Source organism: Ictidomys tridecemlineatus, chromosome 7 (assembly GCF_052094955.1).
Source record: "Ictidomys tridecemlineatus isolate mIctTri1 chromosome 7, mIctTri1.hap1, whole genome shotgun sequence".
NCBI lineage: Eukaryota > Metazoa > Chordata > Mammalia > Rodentia > Sciuridae > Ictidomys > Ictidomys tridecemlineatus.
The window spans coordinates 8,578,483-8,598,458 of NC_135483.1; the positions used below are offsets into that span (position 1 = coordinate 8,578,483).

General features: G+C 54.3%; 1 long non-coding RNA gene across 1 annotated transcript; it reads right to left on the reverse strand.

Annotated features, from left to right (window-relative positions):
* Positions 1 to 3,987: 3,987 nt before the first annotated feature.
* LOC144365398 (uncharacterized) lies at positions 3,988 to 9,805 on the reverse strand. The gene is made up of 3 exons (XR_013423775.1): positions 9,613 to 9,805; positions 9,285 to 9,360; positions 3,988 to 4,741 (listed from the first exon to the last, which is right to left on the reverse strand). It is a non-coding gene; the product is annotated as an uncharacterized LOC144365398 (long non-coding RNA).
* Positions 9,806 to 19,976: the final 10,171 nt, after the last annotated feature.

The following is a 19,976-nucleotide window of genomic DNA, read 5'->3' on the forward strand; positions in this document are numbered from 1 at the left end:
ATTTTTGTTTTTTATTTTTTTCTCTGCATCCCTAGAAGTAGGGTCAGTGAGGCAGAGGGTTAGGAGGTTTTTAGAGGGAGACATAAGTTGAATCAGCCTGTGGAAGGTGTCCCAGGCCCTCTAGGAGAACTGGTATCCGTGTTCTCTTCTGTTGAGCTTCTAGAATGTGCTGGTGGCACCAGGGAGTCCTCTGCTTGCTCGTGGGAAACTGCCGTTCCTTTCTTCATGAGCCGTTCACATTTCCTCTCCCTGCCCTGCTGCCTATGGGAGCCGAGGGTGCAGACCCCAAGTGCTGCGTTGGAGCAGGGCTGGCGGTCACACCTGGACAGTCGGCCCTGGTGGCCACCTGGCGCTGCTGCCCTCATGGAGGCGGCTCACGCGGCACAGCCCGAGTTTGCCTCGCAGGGGAACCAGCGGGTTCCAGGAGAATCTGGCACAGCCTGGAGATTTCTGGGAAAAGCCACAGCCCACCTGGCCAGTGCCCGGGACTGACTTGGCACCCAAGGGTATCCACAATGCCTGCTGCTCAGTGGGAGGCGTCGACCGGGACGCCCCAGGCAGAGGCAGCGCACCTCCCGCTCCCTGGGCTCTCCTGGCACTGGCTGGGCCTCAAGCAGCCCAGGCCCTTCCTGCCTGCTGATGGGACGGTGGAGAGGAACAAGAGTTCCTGCAGCTACCCGGCTCTGGATTCAGGAAGGAGCTCAGCCATTCTTTCTAGATTCTTCCTCAGCGTTGACCACTGAGTTGGGGACCACAGAGAGGCCCGTCTCCAGCGTCTTTCCTTCAGAGGCTGGTTGACATCAGGGCCTCTAGAACCAGACTGCCCAGGTCCCAGGCCCCGCCAGCCACCTACCACCCATGTGGCTGTTACGCCACGTCTTTCAGCTTTCAGGAACCAGGTGAAGCCACAGATGCCACGTGCTGAGCCCGGGAGCCTTCAGGACGAGCGAGCAGTGACCACTTGCCCTGGCTGACTGTGGCTGCTGGAGGAAGTGACAACACCAGCTCATCGCCTCACAGCTCTAGGGCCCCAGCTCTAATGGACTTCGTGGACGAGAGGAGCTGTCCACAGGCTCACCTTCCTTCCCGAGGCCCTGGGGAAACGTATGTCTCCTGGCCCTTTCCTGTTTCTAGAAGCTTCCTGAGTTCTCTGGCCAGTGGCCCTTCCTCCGTCTTCAGGTCAGCAGCCATGTCCCTGACACCTGCCCTCATGCTCACATTTCCTCCCCTCCTCCTTTTACCTCCCACAAAGGTGTTGTTAGGACCTTTGTGTCCACCACAGTCCCACCTGGATGGTTGAGTACCATCTCCCTGTCTCCAAATCCTTAATCACCTCTGCAAAGTCCCTTTTCCATGTGAAGTAACATGCCCATAGGTTCTGAGGACTGAACGGAGAGGTCTTTCTACCACTGAGTTACCTCCACAGCCCTTTTTATTTTTTATGTTGAGACAGGGTCTCGTTAAGTTGCTGAGGTTGTCTTTGAACATGCGATCCTCCTGCCTCAGCCTCCCGAGTGGCCGGGATTGCAGGCATGCGCCACAGTGCCCAGCAACACTGTTATATCTTAACACGTATTTATTGAGCCAGGTGCAATACCTTATTCCGAATACCTCATTGGGTTATGCCAATAAGAAATAGGCAAACAAATCAAAAAACAAATCAAACAGGCTGAGATGCAAAGACGCACTTCTATGTGGAATAAAAGAGGGACAAAATGAGGAGAGAAAGAGATCTTGGGAAGAAATAAGTCCTGGGCAGAGGGAGCCAACGTGTAAGAGTGGGGAGCACCCAGGGGAGCCAGGTCAAGGAGTCCGTAGGCTTACAGCTCAGAGCAGCAGGTCCTTGTGTGTAAGATGCTGCGTCAGGGCTGGAACTGCCCTGAGAAAATGGAGAGAAAGGAAGAATCAGAGACATCACATGCCACACTGAAGAGCCTGGACTCATTTAGCAGGCAACGTAGAGAAGAGGAAGGTTCTGAGAACGGTGGCACTAGTGGATTCCAAGTGACAGCAGCAGGATGGAGCATGATTGTAGAGTGCACAGGACAAGGCTAGCTCATCCACCACCGTCCACCTGTCCATCACACGCCTTCGACAAACTCTGCATCCATTCTTTAACTCATCATCCATCCATCCGCCTCCGCGTCCACCCGTTCATTCATCCAACACACACACACACACAGGCACTCAATCCATCCACCTGTTCTTGAGTTCAACTTCCCCCCATTCATGTCGACATCCGTCCACCCATCTGTTCAGCTCTTGTCCATCCTTGAGCTCATCATTCTTCTGCCCTTATTCCTCCACCTGTCCGTCCATGCACTCATTTGTCCTTCCATCCACCCATCTCCTGTGTTCCCGGGGTTGCTGCCAGTCTTCCAAAGCAGTGCATGCCACTATGTAATCACCGACTGTGGGGTGGTTTGTGGGCTTGCTCTGCTGTACTTTATTGACTTCAGACATACTCCCCACATTTTTGTGGCATCTTGTGAACATTCGCCATGCTACGCAGGCAGCGGCCGCCTAGATCTCGTGTCCTGAGTCTCCTGATTGCATCGGCAGGCCCTGTGAGCGGCTGACCTACACCCTGTAGGTCCATGGAAGTACTCACTATGGTGTCCGCCAGGAGGAAATCACCTAGCGACACACTCAGCACGTTCCCCTGTCTTGAAGCACACACAGTGACAAAGGGAAAACGTTACGGGGCTCAGGGGGGTGTTGTTACACATTCTGATGGGGAGCAGCATGTACTGACGCCCCAGTGTGTGAGGCCAGGAGCTCCGTGCCCTCACCGGGGTTTGGGCTGTGTTCCTTTCCCACTGCCTGGTTGCTGTGCTTTTCATGACTGATTTTTCTCAAAACCAAGGTGAACGCAACGTGCGCTCTGCTTCAGAGCTGTGATTCTCTTTAGTTTTGAGCTCCTTCCACATCTCCCTGTTCCTCATGAGCCTGTTTCTGGCAGCTCCTGCAGCTCCATGCCCCAAATGTAGACGGGGCTTTGCTGTGTCCCTGGAGTAGAGGACCAGGGGGATGGGACGGAGCTGAAGTTCTTTCCCAACAGTCAGACTAACAGGGATCTGAGGAGGTCATGGATTCAGGAAATGGCCCAGGAAGCCCAGGAGTCAGGAAGAAAGGCAGAGGGAACAGGTGTGATGATGCTGGACACATTAATAGGCGGGTGGCCTGCGCTGTCCTAGGGAGTGCAGGGGCCTAGCTAGTGCTACTGACAGCTGAAGGAGCTGGCTCTGTGTGCGCCAGCACCCCGGCGCCTCTGGCCTCCATGATACCCAGTGCTCTGGATAGAAAGCAGCTGTTTTCTGGGGAGTAGGACAGGACATGGGCAGCAGGTGAGATGCAAAGGTTTTCCCAGCATGCTCTTGCCAGAGAGGGCGGCCTTACCCTGGCCGGGGCCAGCTCAACTCCTCCACACATGGTCACCATGGGGACCGTGGAAAGAGACTCAAGTCTACTGGGTGGAGAGTCCCTCACTCAGCACCAGGTGACAGTTTCTTAGGAGGAATTTTCAGCTTGATGAGGGGACACCTCCAGCCAGCTGCCATCTCAACCGTGACCCACCCATGCCATTCAACCTGGGCGCAGCCATGCCCTGCCTCGGCGCCTGGAGTGTTCACATCTCTCCCTCTGTATGACACCAGAAGTGATGTTTGCTAGGGGAGGTGCCCGGGAATGATGTTGACCAAACTATATGGCTGTGTCCTGTGCATGTACAAAAATACAGCCACGAATTCCACCAGTGTGTGCGCACCCATGAAAAACACCTCAAAAACATAAAAATAAATAAACCAAAGAAGTGACGTTCCCTTATTATACCGTCTGGAAAATGCAAACATGTAGAAGGAAATAAAGAAAGAAATTGCACATGAAATGCCATCAGCCAGAGATTAACATGGTCCACATTGTGTAACGTGTCTTTCAGATGATTTGCGTGACCATATTTACACATGAACAAAATCTTAGTATTAAGTATACAGTTATCCATCCTCCTTTTTATTTACCCACTACACCGGGAGCACTTTTTAATTATATGAATATTGTGGGGAAAAAAAACCCACTGTGACCGTAAGTTTGAGGACAGCTGGACATTGCCATCTGTGGTTTAGCTTCAGCTCATCACTAAGTGGGTAAAAGCTGGACATCAAGCTGTGACCACGTCCCAAAGCTATTTGGGCATCTCAGTCTATTTCTGCCTCTCCTACTGACTGTCAAGAAATAAGAGCATTATGATAAATCGCTTGGTGAGCCAGAATGGGTTCCACAGGAGAGAAGCCAGCAACGCAGGACGATGTCCACCGGATATCTCCTCCTGAATGGGGGTGTCTCACGATCCTGTTTAGTTTCTCTTTTTTTGTATTTTCTCTTTTTTCAAAGAGTATGAGCATTAAGAACAATCTTCGGGGGAAGAGAAAATGCCTGTGGTCTTCTTCAATGTCACGTACTCTGTCACAAGGCCCAGTGGTAGTGAGGTGGCTTTGGGCTGTGCTGGGCCTGCTTTGTCCTAGCACAGCCCCAGTCCTTACCTGTACACACGACTGAAAAGCTAAGGCACCAGGTTCCCAGCTGCTCCATCCACGGCGACTGTGGGGCCAGGTTTGGCTGATGGGAAGAGTAGAAGCGTCTTATGGGATGCAGCCACAGCTGTCACGGGGCCACTGTGGTCCTCGCCTCTGGTGGTTCCAACTTTGAGAGGAAGACGAAAATGAGGCTCAGTCTTCCTTGCTCCCTGGATGAAGAAAGGGACCCAACAAGGAGGCCGGTGGGGAGGAGGCTGGTGGGGAGGAGGCTGGTGGGGAGGAGGCTGGTGGGGAGGAGCAACAGGCCTCCTCTGGAGCCCAGGCACCTGGCAGCCACCAACCTGCGGGAAACAGAGGCCTCATTCCCAGGGCCCCGGGAATGGTTCTCACAACCTGCCTAATGAGCTTGGACGGCCATCCTTCCCCAGTGGAGCCTCCAAGGAGACGCAGCCCATGGTCTCCTAGATTGCAGCTTCAGGAGACCCTAAACCACAGGACCCAGCTGAGCCAGGCCTGACCCCAGCCACAGAAACCGACCTACTGGCTGCAGATGGAGCTAAGCTGCTAGAGTCATGGAAATGTGTTATAGAACAAGAGAAAACATGCAGAAAGCGGCCTTTGAGGCCACTCTGATCTGCTGCCCTCTGATGGTAGCCTGGAATGTGGGTGTTGTTTTGGCTGGAGCTGTGGCAGCCATCCTGGGCTAGAAGACCTGGAGTAAACTCTGTGTGTAAAGGAAGAAGTACAGAAAGAGGACCCCTGGGGTCTTGGTGAGACTGCTACACGGCCACACCAGCCCAGGCTGTCTGTCCTTGAGATTCTTTGGATAAGACAGAAATCACTTGCCTTCTGTGTAGGCCACAGCTACTCGGAGTTTTCTGTCACATGCAGCAGTAAGTACCCGGTGCTAACTGAAGTGGGAGTGAGGAGGCTGAAGCCCCTGCTGAGACCTGGCCCACCCAGGCTAGAATCCGGCTCTGCTCTTTCAGCTGGGTGAATCAGAAAGTTTCCTTTACTCCTCTGACCCTGGGTTCTTTTAACTATAAGATGGCATTAATCGCAGTCCCTACTTCTTAGGTTTGCAGTTGGAATCAAAAGAAATATTGCAACTGAAGAGCCTCCACACTGAACCGGACCCACTGTGGCTGCTGGGTGCCTGTCAGTGGTGGACTGCCACCAGCACCTTCATTAACCAAAGGCATAGAATGACGGCTGACCCCAGCCTTGGGGCCAAGTGTCAGGAAATGACAAAATCCCAGCTCTCCAAGCACTTAAATGAAACATGCAGATACGAGCAGGTGCATCAGGCAGGTAGCCCAGAGCCAGCTGGAGATGCGAGGCTCCCAGACACCAAGGACGGGACACTGGCCCTCAGCAGGAGGAAGGGAGTCAAAGGAGGCTCCACAGTGTGTTAAACCCACATCCAAAGCCTGGAGAGGGTGAGGGGATAAAAGAGAAAAGGCGCCAGAATCCACCAATGTGCCACTCGCAGAAGACTCACGTCACCTGTGAGGACAAGCAGGCTGGAGGGGCAGGGTGGGAAATCCACACAAATGCAGCCAGAGAGAGCAGAGGTGTCTACGCTGACATGGGACAAAGCAGACTGCAAGTCAGAAACTGTCACCAGACACAAAGGACAGTGAGTAATGGCGAAGGAGAATATAATAATTAAAAATGTCTGTGCACCAAGCGTCGGAGCCCCTGGGTGTACAAGCAAACACTGACAGAACAGAGGGGAGCAAAGGTCAGCACAGGGGACAGGTAGAGCCCCCGCAGAAGGCCCCAGGGAAGGATCCAGGTTTGGGCTGACAGAGTCAGAAAAGATGTTCTGAGCTGAGAGGGGCCTCGAGGCGTCTCCTGACGCGTGTGCCTGGCACTGCTCTAGGCTCTGCCTGTAGAAATCACCAGAACCCCCGCTGCCCTTTAACAGGGATGCTTTGCCCATCAACCAATGAGAAAACAGCGGTCAGAGGGCTTAAGTCAGCCAAGGCCAAGCCACCAGGAGGTGGAACAGCAGGAACTGTGACCCCTCCGAGCTCGCCATGGAGCCACCTTGAAGTGGGTGGGAGACTGGAGAAGTCCTGCCTCCCTGGCATAGGGTGCTAGGGCCTTGTGGAGAGGGCAGGGCCGGAGCAGGAAGGCCGGGTCAGCCCTGCTGCAGAGCTGGGCCTCCAGCCTGAGTCCCAGGAACTTCCAGGGTTGTGAGGCGGGGGACAGTCAGCACTTCCCAGCTGGCTGCACAGACAGAGCCCTCCAGCTCCAGAGGGGAAGAGACGCCAGAGGCCAAGGGAAAGGGTGCATGAGAAATGAAGCTGGTGGTCAGGAAACAGAGAGGGCCGTGCCGTCCACAAACACCTGAGTTAATACGCAAGGTCACACGCCACTCTGCCAGGCCACACAGGGCACCTCGGGGTACAAAGTCAGCACTGGGAGTCCTTGCCTCGTAGGGCTGCCATGGGGGGATGGACATGGTCCCCAGGAAGATGCTGTCCTATCTGCTCCACGGCCGAGGGCCAGCCAGAGTGGGGGTGGCTTCCCAAAGCCAAGCCACCTGAGCTCAGGTTTCTCTCCTCTGAACCTTCCTGGTAGTTTTTAGTAAACGTCACGTGCAGCAGACAGAGAGGACGCCACTGTCCGGTTCAGAAGAGGAAGCCAGGGAACTGAAGGCTGCCTTCTGCAAATGCCCTTGGGGTGCCCACCCTGTGCCAAGGCGGTGGCTCATGCCAGGCGCTGGAGACGTGAGAAGGGTGAACTTGACCCTGACCTCCAGGAGCTTACAGCCACTGGGAGGTCCCCGGTTGAGCAGATAACTAGAGGCTCAGTCCGTTAGCACCGGGAGTGGATTCATGGAAGCAGACAGGCATGAAATCAAAGGGAAAGCCGCTGGTCTTCCACAGCCCCTCTGGGTCACACTATGCCAACAACGGGCTGCACTCCCCTCCCAACCCAAGTCACAAACAGGACTGGCCTCCGGTCCCCCGGCTCCCAAGCCTTAGCCTCGTGAGTCAGTCCTCCCACACAGCAGAGGCTCCACAGCCTGCTCTGCTGACTTCTGCCCCTGCCTCCCACATTTCCCGGAAGGCGGGCATGGAACCCCAAAACGTGAATTCACTACGTCCACACAGAGTCCAAATCTCAAGTGTCTGCAGTTGGGTCTAAATAAATGATGCTCTGCAGGTGCTTTGTCAGCCATGCTGAGTCAGAACTGCCAACCCAGGTGGGGAACGGGGGCAGAGGAGTATCCAGGCTGGAGCCACCGCCTGGCAGCTGAAAAGGCACTCGGCTGGGGCAACAGGGAAGGGAGTGGACAGAGGGGAGCCAGCCCAGGGCCAGGGTCAGGAAGCCCCCGGGGAAGAGATGGCTGGGGCAGGTGCTGCCGAGCTCAGCGCGGGAGGCATGCTCCCCTGCTGTCACGGCCACCACGTATTTGGTGGCTTAAAGCAACCACAGCCATGCAGGGGAGAAGGCTCCGAGTCCTGGGCTGCAGGAGGCCCTTCCTTCTGGAAGCCCCGGGGAGGTACCCGACTCCTTGCCTTCCAGCTCTGAGCACCTGCCTACATGCCATGGCTGCGCTGCATCTCACGACCCCTCCCTCTGCTTCCACCACTGGACCTTCCTCGGGCCTGACGGAGCCTCCTGCCTCCCCTCATAAGGACCCCTGAGGTGACGTTGGTCGCCAGGACCGTCCAGGATCATCTCCCACCTGCTATGGTGAGAATGCACCCCACCTCCACCAACCAGGTGTTGGAACCTGGTCTCCAACATGACTCCACAGAGGCGGAACCTCTGGGAGGGGACCAGGTCAGGAGGGATGGCCTCCTGGATGTGCCTCGGGAAGGAGGCTCAGGAGGCATGTCCGCCCCGCTCCACACGAGGACACCGTGGGAGGGCACTGTCTGTGAACCAGGGGCCACCTCTCCAGACATGGAGCCTGCCTCTGCTGCCTGCACCCTGCACTCCGGCCTCACGACGTGCACTGAGTTGATGCTGGGTTTAAATGACCAGAGGCGGGTATTCTGCTTATTAGCCCAAAGATCCTGGACTTAAGTCACAGCTTTGAAGTTCCTTTTACCGTATAAAACAACAAACGTATCCACAGTTCTTGGGGTTAGGCACATGGGTATTTGGTGTGGGGTTCCTATATGCAGCTGACCACAGGGCCAATTACTGGCACATGTGGCCTCTGCCCCTTCTTCCACCTTAGGCCACTTGGCTAGAAACTAAAAGTCCAGACAGACAGTGTAAAGGCCTGGCCTCGACCAGAGACCCACCACTCAGCCAGGGAGCAGGACATGTACTCCACGTGGGATAGAGAAGGGTCGGACTGTGAGGAGAAGGAAATCACAACTCTCCAAAACAGGCAAGATCGCAGGGAACCCGAGGATGTCTCCGCTAGCTGGACTACCCCTGGGCATCACCAGACCACTCCCTGTTCAAGGGAGAAAACAGAGGGCCAGAGAGAGCGGAATTTGGCTAAGATCCCTGGCAAGTGTGCAACTGAGCAATTATACAGCAAAGACAGAATTTTCTAGATGATCCCAGAGAGAGGACCCGAGCCCAAGACTATCAGAAGACAGCATGAGAGGAACCTGTCCCCAGCAGCCCTGGCTCCATGCCAAGGGCCAATTGCCCGCCCTGCAAGACCGACCACCCATCTAAACACAGGAGAGCCTCGCTGCCCCCTGCACACAGGGAAACTGAGGCGCAGAGAGCTGGAAAGATCTCTCCAAGTGCACCCAGCTGGTTGGTTACCAGGCGCAGAAACCCAGGAAGCAGGAGTCCAGCTGCTTTGTTCCACTTCTCGGCTTTGTTTTCCAGAACTTCAAGGCTGGGTGGGTAGAGAAAGGAATGTGATAAACTTGCTCCAGCCTGGAGCTGTTCCCAGGGCCCTGGAGGGAGAGAACCAAGATGTGGACACACCCGCTCCCTGGGCCAGAGACCTCGGCACAGCCTCTCCACCGTCTGGGCTCCTGGAGCAGGGTGCAGGCCCAGGGGCTCTGAGTGGGGGCAGGGTGGCCTTCCCTCCTGTGCACCTGAGCTGGGAGGGCAGACGCTGCAGAGGAGGGGGGGTGCCACCTACCTGAGGTTTTGCAGCCAGGAAAAGGGGATCCCAGCATATAGAGTCACAGAGCCTCTACACCGGTTCCCCAGAATGACTCTCAGAACACAGTGACCTTGTGGGTCAAGGGTTCTGAGCGTAGGGATGGAGCTGAGGGCTGGAGGAAGGTGCTTCTCCGACTGGCCTTGGCCTCAAGATCCAAACAAGAGCTTCCCTCCCCCACAGGATCCTCAGCTCAGAAGGACCCAGCAAGAACTCGGCCCCAGGAGACCTTGGCTTATGAGCCAAACAAGAGTCTCCATAACTCATTGTTTTATTGTTTTGTTCCCAAACCCCCAGAGCCAAGGTTCCGCAGCAGCCCCAGCCCGCTTCTCTGAAATGAGGGCTTCCGACGGGGGACTCAGTGGAGCGGGGAGGGGCCCCTCAGGAGTCTCGGGGCTGGGGCCCGGGCTCTGCCACTTGGGCTCTGTGTGCCTTGGCGAGTCACAACCCCCATCTCTGAGTCAGCTAAGGGGTGCTGAAGGTGGCATCCCTCAGGAGGCCTGGTTGTGCCCTGTGGAAGCCAACCCTCTGTGCCTTCATGTGAAGAGTCATTTCCTCTTCAAAAGTGGGCTCTACCTCCAAGGGACGGTAACCAGGCAAGAGCCAGTCCTGGTGCAGGGCTTTCCTGTCCCCTGGACACATGGTGTCTCCCTGCTGGGCTGTCCCCTGCACAGTGTCCATGTCGCCCAGCTGCAGCAACCCAGCCGACCCCTCCTCACTCTGCGTCCTCTCTCAGGTACCGTGAAGATCCAGAGTCCGGGCCCCTGGCCGGGCCCTTGGCCCTTGTCCCCTCTGTGAGTGGTTCCCCATGTGACTGTGGGCTTCAGTTTCCTCATCTGTCCACAGAGAGCATGGGCCAACTGTCCCTGCTGAAGGTCACCATTAGCACAAGGGAGTTGGCAAAAGAACTCAGACGGCCCAGGGACCTCCGAGCTCCCTCCCTGGGCAGCATTCCTCCCGGGGAGTCTCACAGGGCTCAGAGGGAGGGGCCGCTCAGGTGGGGGTGTGGGGGGGTGGGCTGGCGCAGGTGTGCATGGTCAGCCGGGGAGCTGGCCACACCGCCCGTCCTCACAGACCCCCCTAGGAGTCTAGGGCTGGCCGAGGACTGCAGTGGGTGGAGCCGTGCCCCCCACCCCCGGCACCCACCCAGAACCTGTCAGGAAACCCTTTATTTGGAAACAGCCTCTTTGCAGACTTAATGAGCACCTCAAGATGAGGCTGCTCTGGACCTAGGATGGGCCCTTATGGGAGAAAGGGGCAGGACATTGGAGACACAGAAAAGGGGAGGCCGTGTGGAGGCAGAGGTGGCAACCTACAAGCCACAGAGGGGCAGGACGTGGGCAGCTCCAGAAGCTGGACAGGAACCAGCCTCACCAACACCTGGTTCTGGACCTCTGGCCTGAGAGAGAGCACGGTCCTGTCACCTCACACCACAGGGGGTGGCGCTCTGTTGTGGCAGACCTGTGCAAGGCACAGACCCTCAGCACACCACCGTCTCCAAACACACACAACAGCATGCCCCGGCAATGAGGGAGGCTGGACTTCAGAAACCCCCTACCCTGGAGAGGCTCGGGATACTCCCAGCTCATCTGCAGGGCCCTGAGATACAAAGTGGAGAAGGAGTGTGTGCTGTGTACTCACGATGTGGGTGTGATATGTATGGCTCGTGATGTGTGTGCGTGCGTGCATGGGTGTGTGTGTGTGTGTGTGTGTGTGTGCATGGGTGTGTGTGTGGGGGGGGTGTATGTGTGTGTGTGGTTTTGGTGTGATGTGAGTGGCATGTGTCTCTCTGTGTGTAAAGTGTGGTGTGTATGTGATGTGTTATAGTATGTGTATGCAGTGTCGTGTGTGTATGGTGTGGTGTGTGTGTATGGTGTGGGGTATGTGATGCAGTGTGTGTGTGTGTGTGTGTGTGTAGTAGCATGTGTACTTGGAGTGGTGTGGTATGTGTGTAGTATGGCAAGGAGGTGTATAGTATGATTTTATGTATGGTATGGAGTGTGTGGTAGGGCTGGTGTGTGTGGTTTATGTGTGTGTGTAAGCATGTGTGTGTGTGTGTGTGTGTGTGTAGTAGCATGTGTACTTGGTGTGGTGTGGTATGTGTGTAGTATGGCAAGGAGGTGTATAGTATGATTTTATGTATGGTACGGAGTGTGTGGTAGGGCTGGTGTGTGTGGTTTATGTGGGTGAGTAAGCATGTGTGTGTGTGTGTGTGTGTGTGTGTGTGTGTGGTTGGGTGGGTGGGTGTAAGTTGGGAAGAGTGCACTAGGAGAACCCCTCTGGGCTGCCCCTGCTTCTTGATCCCATCCACCCACCATCCAGCAGATATGGCACTCTCCCAAGAGTGTGGACATTGTCACCCATGGGTACTGGTACAGGGGACAGAAGTGCAGTCTGGGGTGAGCCTCCACAGCCCCCTCCAGCCCTGAGCTGTGGCAGCACACACCATGCCCTCTCAAAGGCTCATGGGAAGGAGGGACCAGGGCCACTGTGGCCCCCAGAGGTCTAGCTGAGCTGGCTTCCTCTTCAGAGGACAAACCTGTGTCCCTGCAGCCAGCTGGGCCTGCATTTCCTGCCGCAGCTGCCCCGTGGGCTCTGAGGACCTGCAGCCTGACCCTCCTCCTCACCTCATCCTGGGAACCCTCATCTCCCACTTGTCCCTGCTGCACTGACCTCTTCCCACTCCCTGCAGCGAGCAGGGCCCCCTCCACCTCAGGCCTTCACACATGCTGCTCCCTCCCTGGACGCTGCTTTTGTTCTGGTCTTGGCTTAGACATTCGCTGCAGACAGGCTTGGCTTCATAGTCTAAGTTGGTCCTCTCTTCCCCTGTCCTTAGTCATTTCTCCAAGTTATTCTTTTCCTTCACAGTATGCATCATAATTTACTTGTGCATTTACTTTTTTCCTTGGTTTTCTTATTGCATTTTTTATTTACAAAGTTGTGAGCTCACAAGGGCAAGGGTCACAACTTTCAGCTATCCACCATTCATACCTGGGGGTTGTCTCTCTGTCTCAGAGTCAGGGCTTGTATTAATGTGGATAAAACAAATCATGCTGAAGTAGCAAACATGCCCAGATCTCAGAGACTTAAATAAATAAAGATATTTTGTTCTTTCTCACAGTCAATGTACAATGTGGGTGAGCAAGAGACTGGGGGGCAGAATGTGAGCATCACGTTGGACTAATAGCCCAAACCAAACTCTGCTAACACTAAGTGCAACCCTCCCTGAGGGGTCAGAGATAAATCCTCAGGGTACAGAGATGGTCTCTCTCAGTTCTCAGGGTTCAAGACTTCTCAGAATACTACAGGAAACAGGGAAGATGAACCCTGAAATTAGGATTGTATCTCAAATCTGGCCTTGAGCTCATCCAGTTGGCTTTTTATTTCAGTTACAGTATTTTTCGGTTCTAAATTTCCCATTTGGTTCCTCTTCGTTTCTTCAATTTCTTGATGAGATCTTATGTTTCTTTTAAAGTCTTTTTATCATTTCATTTTGTTCCAGTGTGTTTGTGATTATATTGAAGTATTTGCATCACTCCTCTTCTGAAATCTTTGTTGGATCATCCTAACACCCCAGCACTGTAGAACTGGCAACTATTGATTGTCTCTCTTGAGTCAGGTTGAGAGCATCCTGGTTATTGGGATAATGAGTGATTTCCAGTATTATTGAGACTCTGGTCACATTTAGACCTTCTGTTTTGGTAAAAATTTTCTGTCACTGCTCCACTGAGGAATGGGGTCTCTTTTTACTGCCAGATGGAGGTCACAGTTTCAGTCTCTGTCTTTGGCCTCCAAGACAGAGATACTGTATGGTTCCCTTTTGACTGTATCTCACTTGGTCCTCACGACACTGTGAGTGAGGGGGGGAAGGGGCAGTTATCCGAGTTTTGGACTTGACACTGAAGATCAGAGAGGGTACATTGCTTGCCATGCCGTCACATGACAAGGGTTGGGACCATGTCAATGTGACTCAGAGTGTGAACTCTGAACCACTTTTATCAACAGCTTCTCCAAGTGGCTCATGACCACACCTCATTCATCCCCAAATCACACGAGGCTGGGACAGGGCCTGGCCTACCACAGGTGCTCAGCCATGGGATGGCAGGAATGCAGCTCACTGGAGATGCAGACTGAGGCGAAGGCAGCCCACACTAGGTTGGCACAGGAGGTGGAAATACCCATCGCAGGCCAGGCCTAGATGTGAATGTAGGCTTGGGCCACTGGCCCTCAACAATTTGTTCCTCCTCTCTTTGCCTCAGTTCTCCTGTCTGAAAGTTGTGAGCTCTCAAGACTTTCAAGTTTCATGAAGATAATAAGTGTCAGTGGCTGGGGTGCCCCCGGCCATCGCTGTCCTTTACCTGCTAGTATGAAGTCCTAGTAGACTAGAGGAAAAAGAGCTCACAGTTAGACAGAGGAACGGCTCTCACCAGAGAAGGGGGAGATTTGGGTCAGAGCAGAGAAAGGCATAGGTGGAGGCCTCCGTAACACCAGTGCTGTGGAGGGGACAGAATTTTAAGGTCAGACAGGAGCAGGGAAGGCCCAGAGGTGTTCTTCATGGGAAAGCTCTGGGCTATACAAACCTAGAAGGACTTTGCAGCCTAGAAAGGAGGCCCCTGGGGTGGGAGGAAGGACCTTGGGCCTCCCTCCTGAGCCATAGCAGGAGAGGGGCCCAGGGGCTGGGCTACTTCTGCACTTCCTGAGGCCTGGGGTGGTACACCTGGAGCCAGGTGAGCACTTGGGGCTTAGCCTCACCACACCAGGAAGCACATGGGACAGGCAGGACAGGCCACTGAGACAGGTGGCAGACGCCTGAGCAGCCCATGCAGCGTTGAAGGAAAACTTGATTTACCATCACGGAGTGGCTTTAGGATACACACCTCAGCCAGTCTCCCCTGTGGCCTACAAGCCCCGCCACAGGCAGTGGGTGCTTGCTCTGCTCCTGGCCATTCACTAAGTCCATCCCCAGGGCCTCCTCTGACCCTCCAAGCAGATTGGCCCCTCCCACTGAAGCCCTGCAGCATCTTCCTGCGGCTTGAAATGCCGTCCCCTCCCTGATTTGATAGGATGGTTCCAGACACTGGCCAATCCTCTACAGCCATTCCTCCCTTCTTTAGAACTGTGGGACTCTTACCTGAGCAGAAGGACTCCCAGGCAAAATATGCATTTTGCAAAGTCCTTCGCAATTAAGCCAATTAATTTCTGGTTAACAGAATATAAAAGAAAGTACAATGTACGACTCCCCTTTTCCCTGGTTATTATAAGAAATGAAGATATGAGAGCTGGAGGTGATGCAGCCACCTTGGAACATGAGAGGTAAGGCACTTCTTGAGAGTGACCGAACCGCACGACAAGGAACCCTGAGCACTGATTGTTGTGGAGTCACGATTCATGCCCTGTGTCCTGTACCCAAACATTTATGGGAACAATAAGTAGGTTAAAATTTATGCATTTTACGCCATTACCTGGGGACTGTCTATTACTGCAACCAAACAGGTACACTAACTAATGCCATAGCTAAGTTCTGCTGACCCGTGGCTGATAAGCAAAGAGTTAGTGAGCATTGTAGGGAAGGAACCCAAAGACACTATGCACCCAGCATAGCATGTACCCTAAGTCTTGTCTCCCACAAAATGTGCCGTCAGTTTTCAAGGACACCTGGGTGCCGCTGATCAGCACCAATTTATTTAGAAATGCCACTGAATTCAAGAGTCTAATGAGGCTCAAATGAGACAAATAATAGCAGCAAAGCTCTTGGTGTAGATGATGGCTTTGATCAAGAGAAATCATTATGATTATGTGAGTCATGTATGTGGTTCCATGTGGGGGTCCATGAGATATCCTCCTAGTAGCAGAGGCTTCTTGCCCGAGGCTGGGTCCTCTTCTGTGGGCACCCCAGCCATTGACACATATTATCTTCATGAATCTTGAAAGTCTTGATAGCTCACAATTTTCAGATAGAGAAATTGAGACAAAGAGAGGAGGCAAAACTTATTGAGGGCCAGTGGCCCAAGCATACATCAGCTGGCTCTCCGAGGAGGTCCTCAGCCCCCCACAGGTAGAGATCTGCAGAGTGGGGACCATCAGAGCTGCTAGTCCAGGCCCTCGACAATGAGACCAAGACGGTGGATGTGAAGGTCCAGCCAGACGTGAGACAGAGCCGAAGGAGCCAATCCAGCGCTCTCCCCTCCCACACCACAGCGGGGAGCTCCACAGGCTGGGGTTCCCTGGGCTTCCTCTGCCATTTGCAGATTCTCACCCCTGAATAGCTTTAGGATGCGTTTCACTGTTGAACTCCACAAGAAGTCCAGAGCCCGGCCAGGAGGGTGTCAGTGACGCTGTCTACACAGCAGGGGCCTGGTGCTGGCAGAGGGGAAGGGACTCACTATGGTCCCACAGTGACTAGAGCAGATGCAGGACATGGCTCAGGCCTCGATCCCTACACCCACTGCACTGTCCAGCCACCTCTTGCTTATCACATGCCATCAGCAAGACGTTGGACAGGAGAACAAGCCAGTGGCCCAGGTGGCTCAGGGACCACGTGGGCATCATGGACGAAGGCTGAGGGAAATGGTCTTCCTCTACTCAGGTGTCACAAATGACACATTACAAACCACAGGAGTGTCCTGCTCACCGCCCCGGAGGCTCACAGCACAAACGCAAGGTGCAGCCGAGTTGGGACCACGAGGGTCTGCGGCTCAGAGACAAGGGTCGCTGTGTCCTCACAGGGTAGGAAGGACAAGAGGACCTGCTGGAACCTCTTTATCAGAGCACCATCCTCAAGCACTCAGCAGGAGCAGGAGAAGCTGGGCACACGCACCCTCTCCATGACCAGTGGAGACAGCAAGGACAGGTCTGCTGGCCCGACCCCAGGCCTGCCAAGCACCTGGCAGACATCTTTAAATCTACTATTTCATTTTTTAAAAAATTTTTCTCTTGCAGACACCTTTTATGTAGACGCCGTTCTTTCTTTCCTCTTTATACAAGAAGGATATGAAAATACAAGAAGTGACGTGGCCAGGTCTCCCCCCTTCCAGTGACAGAGCGAGGGCTGGACTCCAATTCAAGGCCCTCCAGCTTTGTGCTCCACGTCCAGCCGACTGCAAGGTGCTTCCTGGCCCCCTGTACTGTTTGAGGTTTAATTTCTATCGACCTAACTTTGGTTTTGCCCCTGAGTTACCTGGCATTTTAAAAGAGTGCAGCTACTTGCTGTGACCTCCCCTCACAGTAGCCAAAAAACCCCAGCTTCCCTGGCAGGTTGGGAGGGTCTGTGTTCTGTTGGCCTGACTTTCTAAACACTGTCTCTGATGGAGAGAGGGAGAGAGAGGGAGAGAGAGGGGGAGAGGGGATTGCATGGGAATGAGATTGCTTCTGACTTAGGAATCTTTCCTTGGAAAACAAATCAATGTTTACAGCAGAAGTGATCCTTCCATTGGTGGAGGGCACGCTGCCCTTTCACTTAGCCAACTTTATTTCCAGCTACTTCTCCCTCAATCCCACCCACGCTCTCCTCGCCTCTCCTCTCTCCCAGCGTTCCTCCACCACGCCCAGTGGCACTGCTGGGTTCTCACAGTGCCCCAAAGCTGAGCTTGTTATCTCTGTGCCCCCAGATGCCCGCCAGCCCTGAATGGTGGCCTCCTGAGGCCGCGTCTTATTCCTCCTGGTATCCTAAGAACCCAAGAGCCACAGTCTGAGGGGCACACACTGCGCCCTTTCCAAAGGCCCGACTGCGAAGAGACCCAAACAGACCATACCCAGTACCGTGTCACCACGAGCTTGCCCTGTGGAACCCCTTCTGTCTTCTGAGAGTGTAGACCAGTACCCCTGGACCCCAGGGGTCAGAACGGAGACCAGCAAGCTCAAGTTTCCTGCACCCAGATTGCAGCACATCGTAAAGAAGAACATTCTAGAAGCCTGCACACACCAGGATGAGGAGAAATGAGGTCAGCCCCAGCTCTCAGCAACATGCCAGGAGAGGGGGATGCAGCATCTTTTCTATAAACACTCTGGAGGTTCCTTCCACAGGTAATACCTCACTGCGTCTCCATCCAGGAAAATAGGGCGTGGGGCTCAGACTCCACCAGGAGAAGGCTGGAGGCCATCTTTCCCTGTGGTCTTTGGCACAGCATCTGTCAGGACCTTTGTCAGGCTACGGGAGGGACCAGAAACTCACGGGAGACACCATTTTCATCAGCAGTGGGACACCTGGTAGCCATCAGCCGGGCAATCCCAGGTCCTCTACTCCAACGTCACTCTCTGGCATCTGTAGAGGTCTACACTCACACCACGTACCACACTTCACACAGTCCTGTAGGTAGGGTACAGAAAGGCCAAGGAAGGGATAGGGCAGCCACAGGGGTCCAGGGGCTGAGCCGAGAGCCAAGGCAGAGAGCAGATGCACAGTGGTCAGGTAAGACTAGGAGCCAGCCAAGAACTCCTCCAGGACACAGAGCCGTCAAAGCGCAGAGCTTATTCTAGGCTAAGGTCCAGATGGACCGCAGCTTCAGAGTGTCAGCCTGAGGTGTCAGCTTGTGGCAGGACACCCATGGTCATCCTGGGCAGGAGAAACCACACTCTGCTTAGGCCCAAGGCCAGAGATTCCAAGGGCCCACTGTGGGGAATTTCCTGGGCAAAGCTCATGGCAAGTGACCAGGTGACGGGGTCAGGGTGCCACAGTGTCCAGCCCAGGGTGCTCCTACTATTAAGGTCTCAGGAGAGGGGGTTGCATCGCTGGGTGGCTGGGTGTGTTCGCTGGTGTGTGTGAGAAGCTCATGGGCCTGTTTCTCTTGGTGTGGGTCTGACCGGCCCCTGCGTCCATGGGCTTCCGATAAAGTCCATAAATTCACAGGCGGCCATTCTTATCCACATTATTGACTGATTTATCGGTTCACGCTGAGGGTTGTGCCAGGCAGGTGGTGGTGGTTTATTTGTACAACTGGGTGTGGACCCGTTCCACTTAAACTCAAAATGGAGCAGCTTATGACAAACTGCTGCTTTCCCAACAGGAGCAGCACAGGGTCAGGCACAGCCCGAAGCCGCTGCTCTAGATGTAACCGGGGGCCCAGCCTGCCCTCCCACTCGTCCCTCAAAGGAAGAGATGCAGGGAGACTTGGCAGGCTCAGGGGCCAGCCATCCCACTGTGGAAGTGGGGCTGCTGTCCTCGATGCATGTCACTTACATTAGTTGAAACACCTGCAAAGGGGTGGCGGCAGAGACCTGGGAATTTCCCCTCCCTATAAGGACTGTGGCTCGTCCCATTGTCCGTGTGTGTGTGTATGTGTGTGTGTGTGTGTGTGTGTGTGTGCGCGCACGCATGAATAGACCTCTCCTGGGAGCACAGAGCAGGAGGTGCTCAGAGGGGCTGGCTGGGAGGGGAGGGAAGTACCCGCGGTAACTAGACCAAGGTCCATTGAGGGAACCCCAGAAATCTGGGGTTTGACATTTACGCAGCCTGAGGTTTACTTTTCTCGCAGAATGACCCAGGGTGAGCGCGGCTGCGGCTCCGTGACCGTCTACTCGGTCCCCGTCTGTCTTTTGGCCCCTCTGTGCTCCACAGCAGCCTATGGTCCTGTGGTCGGAGACGCTGTCTGCCCTCTGCCATCCAAGCCACCTCGCGGCTCAGTCCTCAGCTCCCCTGTCCTGCCAGAGATGTCCCTGGACTCTAGCCGATGTGCCTAGGCAGGGACAGAAGAAGCCTGCAACCCAGGATGCTTTCCTCTTTTAGGGAAAAGGAGTCCCACCAACCACACCCCCCTGCGAAGGAGGACAGGGCTGGTCACGGTGGCCCTGTGAGCTGTGTGGTGTCTTGCTGCCCCGGATGGCAGTGGCCGTCCCACTAATGTAAGGTCTTTTTTTTTTTTTTTATTGTTGGTCGTTCAAAACATTACACAGTTCTTAATACATCATATTTCACAGTTTGATTCAAGTGGGTTATGAACTCCCAACTTTACCCCTTATACAGATTGCTGTATCACATCAGTTATCCTTCCATTGATTGACATATTGCCTTTCTAGTGACTGATGTATTCAGCTGTCTATCCTATCCTCTACTATCCCCCCTCCCCTCCCCTCCCCTCCCCTCCCCTTTTCTCTCTCTACCCCCTCTACTGTAAATTATTTTTTCCACTTGTATTATCTTGTCTTACCCCTCCTTTCCTCTTATATGTAATTTTGTATAACCCTGAGAATCACCTTCCATTTCCATGCAATTTCCCTTCTCACTCCCTTTCCCTCCCACCTCTCATCCCTGTTTAATGTTAATCTTCTTCTCAAGCTCTTTGTCCCTACCCTGTCCTTGGTTACTCCCTTATATCAAAGGAGTCATTTGGCATTTGTTTTTTAAAGAT